Source organism: Pezoporus flaviventris, unplaced genomic scaffold (genome assembly GCF_033815535.1).
Source record: "Pezoporus flaviventris isolate CSIRO_AGI_PZ_B2104156 unplaced genomic scaffold, CSIRO_AGI_Pfla_v1 ptg000002l, whole genome shotgun sequence".
In the NCBI taxonomy this organism is placed as follows: domain Eukaryota; kingdom Metazoa; phylum Chordata; class Aves; order Psittaciformes; family Psittacidae; genus Pezoporus; species Pezoporus flaviventris.
Window position 1 is genome coordinate 11,636,576 of NW_026892550.1, and position 18,997 is coordinate 11,655,572.

At 42.9% G+C, this 18,997-nt stretch overlaps 1 long non-coding RNA gene across 1 annotated transcript in view; it reads right to left on the reverse strand.

The window, feature by feature from the left end:
• LOC133275133 (uncharacterized) overlaps positions 1-18,997 on the reverse strand; it is a 36,276-nt gene that overhangs the window by 683 nt on the left and 16,596 nt on the right. The gene's annotated exons all lie outside the window — the stretch shown is intronic.

An 18,997-nucleotide genomic window follows, 5' to 3' on the forward strand; every position in this document is an offset into this window, starting at 1 on the left:
TTATTCTAAAAAACACCAAATAGTAATTCTACATGACATTCTTACCCCCTGCATAGCATTTCTAATGAAACGTTATTTAAACACTTACCACATAGTCTTCAGTCCTACAATTTTCAATGTGTTCCGGCTATATTAAACAAATATTGAAGAAAAAGTTGGGCTATGTGCGGGTTTTTTTTCCATTTTTAAGTGTTTAATTTGTAATAAACATGTAGTATGCTGCAAATATGTTCAATATATATATATGGCCCTTTATGCGTTAAGTGTTAAGAATATATTTTTGCATTGCCATAGTTGAGTTTGTCACATTTTCCATTACCAACTTAATTTCAGGGTTTATAACTTCTCCATAAAATGTGCCCTTCAGGAGGAAACTTGACATTTAATTCCCCAGCTGAAGAGGTGGGGTTTTTTTTCCTTTTAAAAATCAGATTAACAAAATAATTGTTTAGCAAACATTTCTAACATCCAGAAATGAAGTGACAAAAAAGCCTTTGAAGCCTGGATTCCCCCTCATAGACTGCATTTAACTGAGCATTTTAATTCTAAACAGAAATAAACACTTTCAGATACCAGCTACTACTGATTAGAGTTTAAAGCCATTTTTTACTCCACCACAAAGCAAGTGAAATAATTCCTGATTCAGATCTTAATCTGTTATAGTACAGTATATGTTCATTGTCTGTCTAGATCAGTACTAATTTAAGCAGTCAAACCTCCTAGCCCAGAACAATAAAAGCTCTTTAATCTTACTAAATTAGAGCTAACAGAATGATGGCAGTTCATCACTGACTGTATGATTGAAATTCTGCTTCATATACCTGTTAGATACTCTGCATCTCATGACAAAAATGTATTCACCACTTTTTCCTCACCTCTAGAAATGTTATAGCAAAAGCATACCACTTACATCTATTTCTGTTCCTAAACAGGATGGAAAATATAGCATGAGACAAACCATACAGAACAAAAGAATAGATGAAATGAAATTAAAAGCTCATTTGGTTTCTTGAGAATATATAAGTAAATAAAAAATATTTATGAATAAAAATATACTTTCTATAAAACAGGAATAATTTGTGAATGAGTCAAATATCAGAAGTCTAAGCTTATTGCAGCTTTTAGTTTCAGCCAGCGCATGATTACTGCTATTTTTATTAAAATTAAATGGCTTTATTTTCAAATTCTCACACACTGACTGCCAGCAGTTTTCCTCAGTTACAGTTCTTTCCAGATTAATCCATCTCTATATTGCCAAATTTTATGACCTTTATTGCAAGTCACCCAACAAGTGTTTTCTCAAAGTTCATTTTTTCCTGAGCAAAGACTCTCAGCTTTCATTCTTTCCAAACATAATATTATGGCTCACAACTTGGTTTAAAAAAAAAAAAAAAGTGATTCAAAAATGTGCTGTCTTTTGAAAGACAAAACAAGTCCTATATTTATTATATCAAAAAATTCCCCAAACTCATGACTTTCCAGACTTGACTAATGATTTGTGAATGCTTTCAGGTTAGCAATACTGCATTATGTGTTCCTTGGATTCCTGTCTGACCACTACACCCAGTAGCTACTTGGTCTTTGATGTTCTTTCCACAAATTTCACCTAAGATTTTCAGGTTTATAACTCAAATTAAATAGCTTTAATTTGACTTGTGTCTTTGTTGTACCTATTTTCTAACTAAACTTTAAAATGGCTTCCAAGCTGTATGGTTGTTCACATGGATTAGTAGGCAGGAACCGTGGATTTTGTCTGTGTTGTCCTTTATCCTCTGGCACTAGGTACAGTTTTAAATAGAAAGAAACCATGTTCTCATAGCAGACATGCTAATTACTTTGTGTCATTCTTTCTGTCTCTGGTAGGCTGTTAACAAGTTGCAGAAAGATAGTTTTAAAAATATCCACTCTTTATCTTTCTTCCATACCCCATAGCTTTTACATCCTAGCAGAACTGTGATATTCCATTGATCCTGTTTTCATTTTCACATTACAAAGAAATGTTACATATGTGAGCAGAGCTAGGTCTGTGTTTTGCTCATGTGGATAAGGCTATTTTTTCTGGTTTGTCTGGATTACCTTTTAGAATCATAGTATCATAGAATCATAGAATGGTTAGGGTTGGAAAGGACCTTAAGATCATCTAGTTCCAACCCCCCTGCCATGGGCAGGGACACTTCACGTTACATCATATCACCCAAGGCCTTGTCCAGCCTGGTCTTGAACACTGCCAGGGATGGAGCATTCACAACCTCCCTGGGCAACCCATTCCAGTGCCTCACCACCCTAACAGGAAAGAATTTCCTTCTTATATCCAATCTAAACTTCCCCTGTTTAAGTTTTAACCCGTTAAAGAGTTTTAACCCTTGTCCTTTCACTACAGTCTCTAATGAAGAGTCCCTCCCCAGCATCCCTATAGGCCCCCTTCAGATACTGGAAGGCTGCTATGAGGTCTCCACGCAGCCTTCTCCTCTCCAGGCTGAACAGCCTCAACTTCCTCAGCCTGTCTTCCTACGGGAGGTGCTCCGGTCCCCTGATCATCCTCGTGGCCTCCTCTGGACTTATTCCAACAGTTCCATGTCCTTTTTATGTTGAGGACACCAGAACTGCACACAATACTCCGAGTGAGTTCTCACAAGAGCAGAGTAAAGGGGCAGGATCACCTCCTTCGACCTGCTGGTCATGGTCCTTTTGATGCAACTTCATTTGCCAGCTCCTTCAGGACCCGCGGATGGATTTCATCAGGACCCATGGACTTGTGCACATTCAGATTTTTAAGATGGTCTCAAACCAGATCCTCTCCTACAGTGGGCCCAAGGTCTTCATTCTCACAGTCCTTGTGTCTGCCTTCCAAGACTTGGGTGGTGTGGTCAGAGCCTTTGCCGGTGAAGACCGAGGCAAAGAAGTCATTCAGAACCTCAGCCTTCTCCAAATCCCATGTAGCCAGTTCTCCTGAGAGCTTCCTGAGGGGCCTACATTCTCCCTAGTCTTTTTTTTTTATTTGCTATGTACTTGTAGAATCCCTTCCCGTTATCTTAACATCCCTAGCCAAGTTTAATTCTAACTGGGCCTTAGCTTTCCTAACCTGGTCCCTAGCTTCCCAGACAACATCCCTGTACTCTTCCCAGGCCGCCTGTCCTTGCTTCCACCTTTTATAAGCCTCTTTTGTCATTTGAATTTTCCTCAGCAGCTCCTTATCGATTCAAGGAGGTCTCCTGGCCCTCCTGCTGCACTTCCTTCTAGTTGGGATGCAACACTCCTGAGCTTGTAGCAGGTGATCCTTGAATATCGACCAACAGTCTTGGGCCCCTCTGCCCTCTAGGGCTGTATCCCATGGAACCTTCCTAAGCAGGTTCCTGAAGAGGCCAAAGTCTGCTCTTTTGAAGTCCAGGGCAGTGAGCTTGCTGCACGCTCTTCTCACTGTCCTGAGGATCTCAAATTTGACCATCTCATGATCGCTGCATCCAAGGCTGCCCTGAAGCATCACATTTCCAACGAGCCCTTCCCTGTTAGTGAGCACGAGGTCAAGCATGGCACCTCTCCTTGTCGGCTCCTCTGTTACTTGCAGAACTTCCTTTAGTTTCTTCCTGTGTGACGTAGCTTCAAACTCATACATTTTGTTTTCATTCGTTTTTGCTTTCTTCTGAATGTCCTTTTAGCCTCTAATGTCACGCAATTATTTACCAATTTATCAACAAAAGTACAGGCTTTAAGATTTGTCCGTAACTGTTGCAGATAATCCTCATATGGGATATTGAATTCATAACAAGACCTGACAGACGACAGACATGAAAGGCAACATCAGAATAGCTCCAGCCTACCGATTACAGATCAGACCACCTTAATTTCCAGATTTTCTATTATATACGTTATGATAGGACATGCTTTCATATTTAACCAACCATAGCAAGTGCATATCACTCTTTATTTAAAGCATAATTTCTGAGAGCTGTCAAAGTCGCAGTTCAAACTAGCTGTGTGGTCAATAAACAGCGCCTTATTTTAGTATTCTGAAAATTACCGAAATAATTGTGTGGTCATAAAAGCAACAGCATATACTGGAAAAGCCTGAAGGAACGTTTCTGAACCGTGGTCACAGGCACCAAAACAAAATTCACACTACTAGGTTTAGACAGTCTTTGTCTTTAACAAATTCAGACCAATATCAGAATTAATGCTTCTTACATTGGACATCAAATTTAGACACGCAAGCAGCTGTATATTAGGCTTTCTTTCATGGGAGAGTAATTCAGACTACTTCAAGTTACATGACCAAGTTCCCTCTGTTGTGAATGATAGATACTTCTAGGAAGTGGGCTCAAGTCACCACCCAGCTCACACTTCTTGGTCTATACCTTAAATATACTCTCATTTAAAAAGTCATAGAATCATAGAATAATTTGGGTTGGAAGGGACCTTCAAAGGTCATCTAGTCCAAACCCCCTGCAATGAGCAGGAGCATCCTGGAACTAGACAAATTGTAGAGAACCACATCCAGCCTGACCTTGAATGTCTCCAGGGATAGCGCATCTACAACCTTTCTGGGCAACCTGTTCCAGTAGTTTACCACCCTCATTGTAAAGATTGTTTTACTCACATCCAGCCTGAATCTCCCCTCTTTTAGTTTAAAACAATTACCCCTTGTCCTATATAGCAATATAGGAAAACATTTCAAATGGCAGCAACATTTTTTTCCAGACACCCTAAACACTTGAAAGACATACTTATGTCTAAACAGCATTAGAGATCTACCCCTTAAATCTACCCATCTAAGCCATAACAGTCCTGATCACGTGTGTCAGTCTCTGCAGAGGCTACTTTTAGGTGGTTTTGAGAGTAACAGGTCCACTCTGCTTTCTTTGGTTACATCTCTGCTGATTAAAACATTGACGGCAGAGCACAGGCTCAGTCCTAGCATACTGCCATCCATTCTGACAGACTGTCCCTGACATGGTGTCAGCATCTCCCAGACTGTGCTCAGGAACAATTCAGGGGATAGCATTGACCAGAGTCTTTTGCCAGTGAGGCAATGTCCTGGGTTCAGCAGTAGCAGTCATGTTTTTTCCTTTGTGTTAACTGGTGCAGTGCTGTGTTTTGACTTCTAGTTTTGAGAACAGCGTTGGTGAAGCCGATGTTTTCGGTTGTTGCTAAGTGATGTTTACCCTGACCAAGGACTTTGTGAGGCTCATGCTCTGCCAGGGAGGAGGGGAAGCTGTGAGGAAGCAGAGACGGGGCGCCTGACCCGGGCTAGCCGGGGAGGTATTCCATACCACAGCACGTCATGCCCGGGGTGGGGGGTAACTGGGAGTTGCCCGGAAGGACAGGGGCTTCCGGGTGGAACTCGTTTTTCTTGGCCGGTGGTATCGTATTCTCTTCCCTTGTTATTTTCCCTTATCATTGTTTTAGCTGATAGTAGCGGTGGTGATTTGTTGCTGGACTGTTCTTGTCTCAACCCGTAGGAGTTGCACTCTCTCGATCCTCCTCCCCGTTCCTCCGGGAGCGGGGAAGGGGAGAGCCCCGGTGCAGGGAGGGGGGGGGAGACGAACACGGACCTTGATTGTTGTCAGCTTGGCACCACTCACTGGGAGTGAGTGAACAAGTTACCTGACTGGGTTTAAACCACGACAGTTCTTTTTGGCGCCCAACGTGGGGCTCGAGGGGTTGAGATAAGAACAGATCTGACTGGATTGATAGTCACTCGTCACAATGCTGATTTATTGGCTCTCAAGGTTTTTCCTCTTGATCTCACAGTTTCAGTATACCATATCTTACGTCCATCCGGTATTGGCTGTATTAGTGTTTTTCAAGTGTGGGGCTTGGGCTAAGGTTTTTATCCCATTGTACTTTATGGTAATGACTTGTAATACAATAGAATCATTGATCATGAAACTGATCTGGTTTATGTTCCCAGTGTGGTCACCACCTTTATACTTTGGGAGGTATATGATGGAGGTGCTTAGCAATTACACATCTTTTTTCTCCTTCTCAGGTGCTCAACCTGTGAAGGAGACATCCTTTTACCCTCCTAGTCGTCCCCCCAGACCATTTACATTTGAGAGTTTTGAATTTTTTAAATGGCCTTTTAATGCTCTTGAGACTTGTTTGCTGATGGTGATGGGAATCACCATGCTAACACGCATACAGAGTGTGTTTTGCCCACTACTGATTTCAAGAGTTAAGCAGATTCAGGTTTGGGTCTTGTCTGGGGTCAAACGACGATGTAGGAGGACCGAGAGATTTTCCCAGAGGCTGGACAGCCATGAGTGGCAGGGTGTGTGGGATAGTATGGGCAAGTATCTAGGTCAGTGGGCCCCTCCAGTATTTTGGAATTTCACTACCGAACAACTGCAAAATCCAGAAGAATTAGTAAAACACTTAAATGAGGTGTGTGGTCATTCTGGCCATACCAGAGATGGACAAATCACGGCAACGTGCTGGGGCTTGGCCTATGCTTACAGGGCCTTGTTCAACACTATTCAGCACCTTCAAAAGGAAAAGAATGTCGGCGGATTTGAGGGCAAAGTGACAGTCGCTACTCAAACTTTGGCTGCAATGAACTGCGCAGCTACCCCAGTGGCAAGTACAGCAGCTGCTCAAACTTCAACTGCAACAGACAGCGCGGTTACCCCAGCTCCAAGCACGGTAGCTACACCACCCCCAGCAACAAGTACAGTCGCTACTCAAACCACAGTGATAATCACTGCAGCCAAACCAGAGGACCAATTCGTACCAATATCAGTTGCCCCTGTACGCAAGAGAACAAGCAAAAAGGAGGCAAAAAGGGTGAAGCGAGATGAAGAACCAATGAATTCACCACCCGGTCCAGAATCTGATCAGGAGTCATCCTCACATGACGAAGAAGAAGAAGAAGTAACTTCTCGACCTCGGACCTCAACCGAGCTGCGGAATATGCGAAAAGATTTTACCCGTCAACCAGGGGAGCACATCATCACCTGGTTACTCCGATGCTGGGACAATGGGGCCGATGGTCACGAACTAGAAGGTACAGAAGCCAAGCAGCTGGGATCACTTGCTAGAGAAGGGGGAATTGACAAAGCAATTGCAAGAGAGAAAAAGTCCCTCAGCCTTTGGAGGAGGCTCTTGGCAGCTGTGAAAGAAAGGTTTCCGTACAAGGACGATGTTACGAGTCGTTCGGCCAAGTGGACTACTATAGACAAAGGCATCCAGTCTCTGAGGGAATCGGCCATCGTAGAGATGATCTATCACATCAAGCCGAATAACGGGGATACACCTATAGATCCAGATGAAGTTGAATGTACACGACCCATGTGGCGAAAACTTACACGGAATGCACCGTCATCATATGCCCATTCATTGGCAACAGTGACCTGGAATGACATAGTACCACTAACAGTGGATGAAATGGTTCATAAACTCCGAGAGTTCGAAGACAATCTCACTCCTTCCATCATCTCAGCTGTGAAAAAACTGTCCCAGGACCTCGACAAATTGAGGGACGATGTATCTGATTTATCCAGCTCCTCACGTGTACCAACACGCGTCTCAGCTATTAACAAAAGACGTCCTATTGTTCAAGAGAGGAGATACAGAAGGTATACGCCACGGGGTACCCTATGGTTTTACCTGCTGGATCACGGAGAAGACATGACAAAGTGGGATGGAAAACCTACTTCAGCTTTGGAGGAACGGGTGAGTGAACTGAAGAGGGGAGCAAGGGCCAAGACTGATCGTCCCATGAGAGCTACGGCTTCAGTCTCTGGTGAGCAGTTTCCCAGATGGAGTGGAAGAGCTGATTTTACTCCAGCTCCTGTGATAACGAAGAATAATCCCTTTCAACACGACTTAAGTGTCCAATGCTGTGACGACCATTAGAGGGGCCCTGCCTCCAGCCAGGTGGAGGTAGGGGACAATCGGATTTACTGGACTGTGTGGATCAGATGGCCTGGCACATCAGTCCCACAGAAGTATAAGGCTCTAGTAGATACCGGTGCACAGTGTACCCTGATGCCATCAAGCTGTCAAGGGGTGGAACCCATCTATATTTCTGGAGTAACAGGAGGATCCCAAGAGTTGACTGTGCTGGAGGCTGAAATCAGCCTGACTGGGAGGGAGTGGCAAAAGCACCCTATTGTGACTGGTCCAGAGGCTCCATGCATCCTCGGCGTAGACTACCTCAAGAGAGGGTACTTCAAAGACCCAAAAGGGTACCGGTGGGCTTTTGGTATTGCTGCTTTGGAGACTGAGGAAATTGAGCAGCTGTCCACCTTGCCTGGTCTCTCAGAAGATCCCTCTGCTGTGGGGTTGCTGAAAGTTGAAGAACAACAAGTGCCAATTGCGACCACAACAGTGCACCGGCGGCAATATCGCACCAACCGAGACTCCCTGATTCCCATCCATCAGCTGATCCGTAGACTGGAGAGTCAGGGGGTGATCAGCAGGACCCGCTCACCCTTCAATAGCCCCATATGGCCAGTGCGAAAGTCTAATGGAGAATGGAGACTAACAGTAGACTATCGTGGCCTGAATGAAGTCACACCACCATTGAGTGCTGCCGTACCGGACATGCTAGAACTTCAGTATGAACTAGAGTCAAAAGCAGCCAAGTGGTATGCCACGATTGATATTGCCAATGCATTTTTCTCCATTCCTTTGGCAGCAGAGTGCAGGCCCCAGTTTGCTTTTACTTGGAGGGGTGTCCAGTTCACTTGGAACCGACTGCCCCAGGGGTGGAAACACAGCCCTACCATTTGCCATGGACTGATCCAGACTGCACTGGAACAGGGGCAAGCTCCAGAACACCTGCAATACATTGATGACATTATTGTGTGGGGCGATACAGCGGAAGAAGTCTTTGAGAAAGGGAGGAAAATAATCCAAATCCTGCTGAAAGCCGGTTTTGCCATAAAACGGAGTAAGGTCAAGGGACCTGCACAGGAGATTCAATTTTTGGGAATAAAATGGCAAGATGGACGTAGACAGATCCCCACAGATGTGATCAACAAGATAACAGCAATGTCTCCACCAACTAATAAGAAAGAAACGCAAGCTTTCTTGGGTGCAGTGGGGTTCTGGAGAATGCACATCCCAAATTACAGTTCGATTGTAAGCCCTCTCTATCATGTGACCCGGAAGAAGAATGATTTTAAATGGGGCCCTGAGCAGCAACAAGCCTTTGAGCAAATTAAACGCGAGATAGTTCATGCAGTAGCCCTTGGACCAGTCCGAACCGGACCAGATGTAAAAAATGTGCTGTACACTGCAGCTGGGGAGAACGGTCCTACCTGGAGCCTCTGGCAGAAAGCTCCAGGGGAGACTCGAGGTCGACCCCTCGGCTTTTGGAGTCGGGGATACAAAGGATCTGAGGCCAGCTATACCCCAACTGAGAAAGAGATACTGGCAGCCTATGAAGGGGTTCGAGCTGCTTCGGAAGTGATTGGCACTGAAGTACAGCTCCTCCTGGCACCCCGGCTGCCCGTGCTGGGCTGGATGTTCAAAGGCAGGGTCTCCTCTACACATCATGCAACTGATGCTACATGGAGTAAATGGGCTGCACTAATTACACAACGAACTCGAATAGGAAATCCCAGTCATCCAGGCATTCTAGAAGTCATCATGGACTGGCCAGAGGGCAAAGATTTCGGAATGTCACCAGAGGAGGAGGTGGTGCGTGCTGAAGAGGCCCCACCATATAATAAACTGTCAGAAAGTGAAAAGCAGTATGCCTTGTTTACTGATGGCTCTTGCCGTATTGTGGGAAAGCATCGGAGATGGAAGGCAGCTGTATGGAGTCCTGGACGACAAGTTGCAGAAACTGCTGAAGGAGAGGGTGAATCGAGTCAATTTGCCGAGGTGAAAGCCATCCAGCTGGCCCTGGACATTGCTGAACGAGAAAAGTGGCCAGTACTTTATCTCTATACTGACTCATGGATGGTGGCAAATGCCCTGTGGGGGTGGTTGAAGCAATGGAAGCAGAGCAACTGGCAACGCAGAGGTAAACCCATCTGGGCTGCTGCACTGTGGAAAGATATTGCTGCCCGGGTGCAGAATCTGGTGGTGAAGGTACGTCATGTAGATGCCCATGTACCCAAGAGTCGGGCCACTGAGGAACACCAGAATAACCAACAAGTGGATAAAGCGGCTAAGATTGAAGTGGCTCAGATGGACTTAGATTGGCAACATAAAGGTGAATTATTTTTGGCCTGGTGGGCCCATGACACTTCAGGCCATCAGGGCAGAGATGCAACATATAGATGGGCCCGTGACCGAGGGGTGGACTTAACAATGGACACTATTGCCCAGGTTATTCATGAGTGTGAAACATGTGCTGCAATTAAACAAGCCAAGCGGTTAAAGCCTCTTTGGTATGGAGGACGATGGTTGAAGTATAAATATGGGGAGGCCTGGCAGATTGACTATATCACACTGCCACCAACCCGCCAAGGCAAGCGCCATGTGCTTACCATGGTGGAAGCAACCACCGGGTGGCTGGAAACATACGCTGTGCCCCATGCCACTGCCCGGAACACCATCCTGGGCCTTGAGAAACAGATTTTGTGGCGACACGGCACCCCAGAGAGAATTGAGTCAGACAATGGGACTCATTTCCGGAATAACCTTATAGATATTTGGGCCAAAGAGCATGGCATTGAGTGGGTATATCACATCCCCTACCATGCACCAGCCTCTGGGAAAATCGAACGGTACAATGGGCTGTTAAAAACTACACTGAGAGCGATGGGTGGGGGAACTTTCAAGCATTGGGATACACATTTACCAAAGGCCACCTGGTTGGTCAACACCAGAGGATCTGCCAACAGGGCTGGCCCAGCCCAGTCAGAACTTTTACATATTGTAGAGGGGGACAGAGTTCCCGTGGTGCATATGAAGAATTTGCTGGGGAAGACAGTCTGGGTTATTCCTGCTTCAGGTAAAGGCAAACCCACTCGTGGGATTGCTTTTGCTCAGGGACCTGGATATACTTGGTGGGTAATGCGGGAAGATGGGGAAGTCCGATGTAAACCTCAAGGGGATTTGATATTAGGGGAAAACAGCCAGTGAACTCAATTGTATGCTGTTGCCTGCTGTGTAATGCTTTTATAGCCCATCAACTAGATGTCTCCAGGTCACCAGCGACTGGCCCTGACTTCCCTCCAGCCATCATCCCAACAGAGAATGAACTTGGAACATCATGGACCGAATGGACTCGGCAGCATTATAGGGATTGATCCATGCACTAAGAAAATGATTTTTTTTTTTTCTCTTGGTCTGTATGTATATGGATGTATATATGTGGGAGAGCGATGGTGTATTGAAAATGTGGGATCTGAGCACGACGTGAATGGTATGGAATAAGGGGTGGATAATGTCCTGGGTTCAGCAGTAGCAGTCATGTTTTTTCCTTTGTGTTAACTGGTGCAGTGCTGTGTTTTGACTTCTAGTTTTGAGAACAGCGTTGGTGAAGCCGATGTTTTCGGTTGTTGCTAAGTGATGTTTACCCTGACCAAGGACTTTGTGAGGCTCATGCTCTGCCAGGGAGGAGGGGAAGCTGTGAGGAAGCAGAGACGGGGCGCCTGACCCGGGCTAGCCGGGGAGGTATTCCATACCACAGCACGTCATGCCCGGGGTGGGGGGTAACTGGGAGTTGCCCGGAAGGACAGGGGCTTCCGGGTGGAACTCGTTTTTCTTGGCCGGTGGTATCGTATTCTCTTCCCTTGTTATTTTCCCTTATCATTGTTTTAGCTGATAGTAGCGGTGGTGATTTGTTGCTGGACTGTTCTTGTCTCAACCCGTAGGAGTTGCACTCTCTCGATCCTCCTCCCCGTTCCTCCGGGAGCGGGGAAGGGGAGAGCCCCGGTGCAGGGAGGGGGGGGGAGACGAACACGGACCTTGATTGTTGTCAGCTTGGCACCACTCACTGGGAGTGAGTGAACAAGTTACCTGACTGGGTTTAAACCACGACAGTTAATCTCCTTTTCAAGGGAAAAAGGAGGATGTTTAGCCTAACCAATTTTTAAACTCCCTCTCTCCCACACGCACACAAGTTTTGAAACCAGGGGTGTGACACCAATTGAGAATTTGGCTTTTTTGCTTTGAAACACCACATCCCAAATAAACACCTTGTGAAAAAACAGAAAAGAAATAATTAAAATAAAAAATCAACAACAATGGAACCACGTTGTTTTCCACGAAGTAAACGATCTGTGACATGATCTTACACAACCATGATAAGAAAATTTATTATTATTAAATTCCTTACTGTATTATATACTTACAAGAGACATGGATTATTTAAAACATAGCATGACTGCACTTTTATGTCTTCAAGTGATTCCTTTAACACAATCCAAACAGCTAAGTGTTAAGGTTGATCTATCACTAATTCTTTAGAAATCAAATTTAGCTTTGGATATGAGAAGAAAATTAAGTCACACTCCCTACACATAAACAATTATTTGGCTTTTAAAAATTGATGTATGGAAATATTTCTTCCCTCCTTGTTTCTTTCTTTCCAGGACTGTTATTTATTGCAACTATGATGAATATAATTAAGGAAAGACTAAATGAAATTAATGAAAAGACTAAATGAGAGGAAATGTAGAATTTATTGAAATAAAATTCATTTTAAATTCACTGGGAAAAGAGTGAATCCAGGTTTTGTTTCCTCTGAAAACCATTAAAAGAACTTGTGGACATAAAGTAAGATGTGAGCCGTAATAAATCATGTTCTTAACTGCTATTTTTCTTCTTTAATTTTCCATTTAGTGAAAAACAAAAATCATGTTTCTCTTCAGAGAGCTACAACCTACAGAATTTATAATTATTTTTAAAAATAATATTAGAAAAGAAATACCAGAGTTGCTCCACCTTCTCAGATAAAAATTTTATCCAAATCTCCTCATTATTTTCAAGACAAAAAATAAAACAACCTTAACTGAAGTACTTTTGGGTGCCTCTGTCGTTTTTAGTCATGTAAATGCCCAGTGACTCAAGTGGAAGTTTGCCTGCATGAGGACTGAAGGGAAACAGGGAGGACCTCTCAATTTGACTTCAGAAATGTTGGTCTTGCACATTCTTCTCCAAAAATGCAATGTGCAATGCATTTATTTATATTAGTAACCAAGAAACAATATTTATTTTGGAAGACACCAGGTTTCATTACTGTGGGCAGAAATGCAGTATTCACCAACAGCCCTGGGCTGAGCGCACAGAGAAGATAGTTTCAGGGCATTCTGAACTGGCACTTCCCCACAGGGCACAGCTGTGTGCCACAGTGTGGAGGGGGCACAGCAACCCCTCTGCATATCCATAATCACACTGTCAAGCATGTTTTGTCCCATGACATGAGATTAGAATTCTAGGAGCTCCTTCAGGTTATAGTTCCTTAGGGAAAATAGTATTGAAGGGTCTTGGTTTTGGAAGGCACCCTCATTATTTCCCCTCTTTCCATACCTTGTAGCCTCTTGACCTACAAATTTCTAGACAGTAAAATTTATGTTTTTCTGAAGTTGAATTTTGACACAAAAAATATCAGTACTATACTGCCAATCCCAAGAATTTAAAAAAACATGAGTCGGACACCAAAAGTTATGAGACTGGCTTGCACTTCAGATTTAAGAAGAAAGTTTCTTTTGTTATGTTATTCTTAGTCTACAGTATGGTCACATTTTTAAGCTTCTGTCTGCAACCATGAAAGCAGACACTCAATCAATAACTAATGCACTGTTTTATTTTTTTTGAATGAAATTACATTTTTATGTAATACTTGATTTTAGAAGCTCAGGCATGAAGTATACTTAATGTCACAAGACTAGCCATAAAAATCACCCGATTGGTAATGTTATCTGTTGTTAGTTGTGTGGTTGTAGTCTGAATATCTTGGCACCAGTGAATAGACACTGATTTCAAAATGCATGCTGATATTATATAAATTATAAAGATATCACACTATGCTTCTGTTTCTTTTTGATATGAAAAGAGTTAATAGCATTATGTATCCCAGTAATGACAGCCAAGCACACCTTTTACTCTTTGAAATGATCCAAACCCACATATCAAGCCAATATTCTTGCATATTTCTGAGTGGTTTCAACTGCAAGCCTTATGCCAAGAATACCCTTGTGATTTGGATTCTAGATTGATTGAAAAATGCTTCATTCAGATCCAAATAAAATTTCAGAAAAACGTTCCCTTCAGACTTGTAATCTTGTGATTTGTGCAAGAATGCTGGGGTTTTGGGTCAGAAACCCAGAAAAGACAATTTTATAGATTTCTGTCCTACAGTCAAAATCCTAAACTGAAGTTCTTGACTAGATTTAGCCACAAATCTGCAATATATAATTTTTATATTACATACATAAATTACTACTCTTCTGGTGAAGCAATCACTACAGAGGAATTTTTGGTGATTCAGATACAATCTTGAGAATCAGGATAACTGGATTCACTCCTTTCCTATGTCTGAGAAGGCTCACGTTTCCAGTCCCAGGACATTCCTGTAAGAGAGTGGGAGACTTCCCAGATGTGAGCAAACTTATTTTCAAAGCCAGGTAAATGTTTGAGAATGCCAGCTGCACAGTGATTTTTCTGTCCTGGTTGATAGGAGCAACATGGACTGTAGGACTTCATCATCACGAGTGATGGGATTCAAACCAGCTTTACTGTTGTGTTCACCCAAGGTCCACTAGAGCTCACATCTGGTTGGTTGCAAAACCGGGCTCCATTCTACATTGCCATTAAAAAAATACTGATGTATTTAGTTGTGAAAGTGGGAAGTTATCATGCAAAGTAACCATCTGACATCTCTAACATTACCCATGGGGTAGCTAGGGTCTAACTCACAGATCTGTGAGAAACACCCCACAGAGCTGAAGAAGCAGGTCTGGTGATGGCCAAATCTCATATGCACTCAATGGACTGTAAATTTGATTTAACCATCTGGCTATCAGCTTATAAACACTGAAGTTGAGAGTTAATCAGGCATTAAGCAAGAAAGACCATGGTTAGGACTCTGTAGCTGTTCTTTGGCCTCAAATCAGTCAATATCTCTCATCTGTCTTCACTCCTCATATATAAGTATATACACACACCTTCCCCAGTCTGCCACTACACAGCTTCTTTCCCCAGTTCATAAACTTAAAGACCTATGTACTCAAAAAGTGTTTTGCTGTGCATTCACATTTTTGTAAAGAAAACTAAAATCAAGAAATGTTATCCTATGTGAGCGGATCAGTTTCCACATCGTAAGTGACCAAAGCTGAACTTCACCCCTCCAGTCTCTGACACTTGAAAGGAATAAGCAGCAATAGGTTTTCCCTGTACATCTCAGCCTAAGAGGGAAAATAGATTTCATGGATTATAATCATATATGAATATATATTATTATATATATCCATATGATTATATATTATGTAATCATAATGGATATATAATCCATTAGATTTCATGGACAATAATCAGGTCCATCACAGGTTCTGAAATGTGCAAAGAAATGTTCTCTGGTATGCACAATTTTTGACAATTTCTATTCTCTCCCATTTATGATGTCCCTATCTATTCCTCTTTTTGTCCATCATCATTATTCACTGGTTCCAACCATCATTTTGTCTCCTCCTTCCAGCCTCACTTCAGATTTACAGACCTAGTCATGAGCTCTCCCATTTCAGTCCAGTGCTCTCCCTCCTCCTGCTGCACAGCTTTCTAATCTTTCCATTTATTAAACAACTCTTATTAAGTGGACATCATCCTTTAGTCAGGCAGGTATGACAAATGGGTAAGATACCTGCTTTATCTGTGAGTCTTGAGCCTGTGTGAGGCATGAGGCTCACAGGGGTTCTGACAGGCAGTGTGTTCTGTCCTCTCCCTACCTCAAATCTCATCCTTCACATCACTGACCATGCTCTTCCTCACTCCCACACATGCTCTTTTTCCCAGCACAGTTCTACTAGTTCCTTCAACTTAGACCTTCTTAACTCTTCTCTGGCCACTGCCGTACTAGTCTCTTCCACTGACCTCTGATTTCATGCCCTGCCATGCCTATTTCCTTCTGTTCCTTCCCCAGTCTCCATTTATGGCTCAAGTGTTTCTTCATCCCACGATTCTCTCCTCCAATCCCTTTAATTAGGTCTCCCCTTACCACACATACCCAAACGTAGCCTGGCATCACCCTGTGAGCTGTCCAGATACCCTCTTCATGATGGATGCTAGAGAGGGAAGAACTGAAAGAGCAAGAGAGTTCTCAGATAACAATTCCTCAATGTGTACCTTACCGCAATCCACTCTCAGCAGCAGCAGCCCCTGCTCTGCCTTCTCTCTCCCCTAGAAAGAAGACGGATCCACCAGGAGCCTGTTGGACCAAATTAGGCCTCAGACTTCTCCATTTCAGTGCACTTTAAGTTACTATACTTAAAAGCCAATATGATTATTTAACATTCTATTTTAAATTGGATTTTGATATTTTGATCTGACTACAGGTTCCTCAGGGCCTTTCCAGTCATGTAATTAGCAGGAGAACATTCGCCACTTAAAGTCTTTGTAGCTGTAGTCTTATTCCTTGCTATGAAAAATTACTTTTGGATTGGAATCTCGACAATCTTTTTTGATTATTTATCTAAAACTAAAAGCAGGAAATGATTCATTTGATTTCTGCCAATACTGGAGTGTTGCCACTTTTAGCTCAGGAAGAGTAGGCTTCCTTTGGCAGCCTTTGCTTGCACGATGATGAATGAAGTTCTATGTTTAGTGCTAGCTAAAATTTTATAGAGTCTAAAAAAGCAATCTAAACATGTTATAGGGAACGGATAAGTTTTTTTGGATAAATATACCATAAGTTTTCATGCTGTGTCACAGCAATACCTTCAAAATATACATAGGGGAAGGACTCTTTCCAAAAAAAGATCTTTACATACTTTAAAATGCACTATTCGTCATAATAAGCACATAATTCCCCCAAAGTGAATGCACACTCACAGTTACATTACATAGAGGAAAACATAAATGCCCCTCCTTGTCTTAATGATATAGCACCCAAATTACATGCAGTCATTTGTCATTGGAAAGCATAGACCACCATGGAATGAGCAGTTAAACAGCACAATAAAACCTACTGTAGACCAAATCAGCAACTGCTGCCTTCTGATGAACAGAAAAGTCTTAGAAATCTTGACAATATAAATATTTGTCTGTGCTAAGAATTATACTGATTCAATCATGATACCATAACTGTGGGGAGGGAATTGTGCAGAAATGATGCATTTATATCCGATTGAAGTATTTAAGTATACTTTCAAAAATATCCATTAATTTTGCTTAAATTAGTCTCATTGGATGGCATTTGTCATTCAGAGAAACACTTTCAAGGTTGGAAAGTAAACAGAGAAGTTTGAGTAATTCAGGATATTTTACAAGCTCAGCTCAGTGTCCTACACTCTGTTCTCACCCACATTTGCAGACTGACTCTCTTTGTGATTTGCTGGAGCATTTCTCCCCAGTGTTTCCTTTGATAACTCCCTGACAGTTTTCTGAAGTGGCATGGTCTGGTGGGCCAGCTCTTATGTTAAGAACATCCCCCCCTGTCATGGTTTAAACTCTGTCAGCCACTCAGTCTCGTTCGCTCACTCCCTCTTCCTTCTCCCCACCTCCCGCTCCCAGAGGGATGGGGAGGAGAATCAAAAGAATGTAACTCCCATGGGTTGAGATAAGAACAGTCCAGTAACTAAGGTATAACGCAAATCACTACTGCTACCACCAATAATAATAATGATAAGGGAAATAACAAGGGAAGAGAATACAATACCACCCGCCGATACCAAGCCCAATGAAGCAGTGATCTGAGCCTTCCAGGTAACTACCCCCAGTTTATATACTGGGCATAACGTGCTGTGGTATGGAATACCTCTGGCTAATTTGGGTCAAGTGTCCTGTCTCTGCTTCCTCCTGGCTTCCCCTCCTCCCTGGCAGAGCATGAGACTCACAAAGTCCTTGGTCAGACTAAACATTTGAGCAGTAACTAAAAACATCAGTGTTATCAACGCTGTTCCCAGGCCGAAAGTTAAAAACACAGCACTGCACCAGCTACTAAGAAGGAGAAAAATGACTGCTGCTGCTGAATGCAGGACATCCCATTCATGCACCTTCTCTACCTCCAAGAGTCTGCTCAGGTCTGGACAGGTTCTCTCAGAAGCTTTCCATGTGAAAAATAGCAGATGATGCAAATTCAACCATATATTACAGATAACAAGACCTGATTTCCACAGTTGTATTTACAGGCTGAGTAAATAAGGAAATAAGGGCCTAAAAAGTGATTAGAATAATAAAAATTATAGAGGCCTATGTTTTCAATGTGGGGACAGATAGCCTAACAGGACACTTTAGTGTTCAAACATCATTATTTTTTTGATGGTTTAATTTACATTTTAGATTTAGAGATTAAAATAGAATCTTTGAAAATGTATGAGAGCTTTGCATGTGACAGAAAGTAAGCTGCAAAGGGGTAAAAATTTAATTTTATGAAAGCTGTCAGGGTTCACCTTCATGACCCTTACTCTATCAGCTATGTCCCCAGTGGAGAAGGGGACTTCTGTCAATGCATACATAAGACATTTATAAGTGAACTGGATCCAAAAAGCTTTGTCCCATTTCCCACCATTTACACTCTCAGACACTGTGTGGGCTACATTGAATTTCCATTCGTTGTGTTGCTGAAAATCAGAAATGCTCACCTCTGTGTTATGCAGACTGAAAAATCATGCAATCAACCAAAACTGTAGGTTGATTTATGGTTCCAGTGATGGAAAAACACAAACAATGCAAGGAAATCAATTGCTCCCCAAAGACTCTGCTTTCCTTTCACCTCTTAACCCTTTTCTCCTCTTTGGGTACCAGTTACTTTGAGTTTTCTCCTTCTTAACTTTTACTGCTACAGAAGAAGGTCTTAATGATCTAGTGCACATTTCTTTCTCATATCCAAGTGCCCAAAATAGGATCTTCCTCAAGCTGTGTGCTATGCATCTTCTGATAAATG